The sequence below is a fragment of the Myotis brandtii genome, unplaced genomic scaffold, assembly GCF_000412655.1.
Source record: "Myotis brandtii unplaced genomic scaffold, ASM41265v1 scaffold179, whole genome shotgun sequence".
Classification (NCBI taxonomy): domain Eukaryota; kingdom Metazoa; phylum Chordata; class Mammalia; order Chiroptera; family Vespertilionidae; genus Myotis; species Myotis brandtii.
Window position 1 is genome coordinate 1,242,584 of NW_005356635.1, and position 1,317 is coordinate 1,243,900.

The following is a 1,317-nucleotide window of genomic DNA, read 5'->3' on the forward strand; positions in this document are numbered from 1 at the left end:
ATTTTTGGAGGATGAGGCCCAGAAATCAGGATTTTAAAAAGATTCCCAGGTGATTTAATGTGTAGCCAAGGTTGAGAACCACTGTTCTAGAGGCTAACAACATTCATTAGCTCGCAGACTGTCTTCCCTTGTCTCCCAAAGCCAGCAACAGTGGGCCAATTCTTTGTCAGAAGACACCATGTGATTAAATTGGATCCACCTGGACAATCCAACATTGTCTCCTGATCTCAAGCTCTGTAACTTTAAAATTATCTGCAAAGTCCATTTTGCCCTGTAAGGTAACATATCACAGGTTCCAGAAATTAGAAAGTGAACCTCTTTGGGAGGCTGTTACTCCCCCCACCCCCATTCACTCTCTGGTCCCCAAAGATTTATATCCATCCACATGCAAATACTACATGGTCTTATCCTATAACAACACTAACTCAAAGTCCAAAAACCTAATCTAACTCATCAGGTTAAAAATCCTAAATACGTATCATGTTCTATTTCATCTAAATTGGCCAATAGCTGTTGTCCCATATCCCTTCTTGTTTGCCTGCAATCAGAGGAGCAATGAAATACATGGATAAGAATGCTGGTGAGACTAGACTATTCCAGTTGTTTCTCAGGGTTATAATAATGTTATAAAGAACAGAAAGACAACAGATGGGAAATAAGAGTGAGTGCAGGAATGTGTAAAGAAATGTGGATATACTGACTTCTTCAGTAAGGAGTTAATAGGTATTATAAGTAATGGAAATTTTAAGAAATAGGAGCTTAGCAATCAGGCCCAATGGCTCAGTTGGTTGGAGCATTGTCCTGTCCTATACACCAAAAGGTTCAATTCCAGTCAGGGTACATACTAGTACAACTCCATCACTGGTTGGAGTTGTACAGGAGGCAACTGATTGATATTTCCCTTCACATTGATATTTCCCTCTCTCCTCTCTCTAAAATAAAAACAAAACAAACAAAAAGCATATATCCTCAGGTGAGAATTAAAAAAAAAAAAATGAGCCCTATCTGGTTTGGGTCAGTGAATAGAGCATAGGCCTGCAGATGGAAGGGGCCCAGGTTCGATTCTGGTCAAGCATGTACCTCAGTTGCAGGCTTCTCCCCAGCCCAGACCCTGGTCAGGGCGCATGCAGGAGACAACCAATGGTTGTGTTTCTGTCTTTCCATCTCTCTCTAGAAATCGATGGAAAAATACACTTGAGTGAGAATTTAAAAAGAAAAAAAGAGGAGCTTAAATAGAACTGTCTGGAGCCTTCTTTATAAGGGTACTAATCCCATTCATGAGGGTTCTACCCTCATAATCTAGTCACCTCCCCAAAG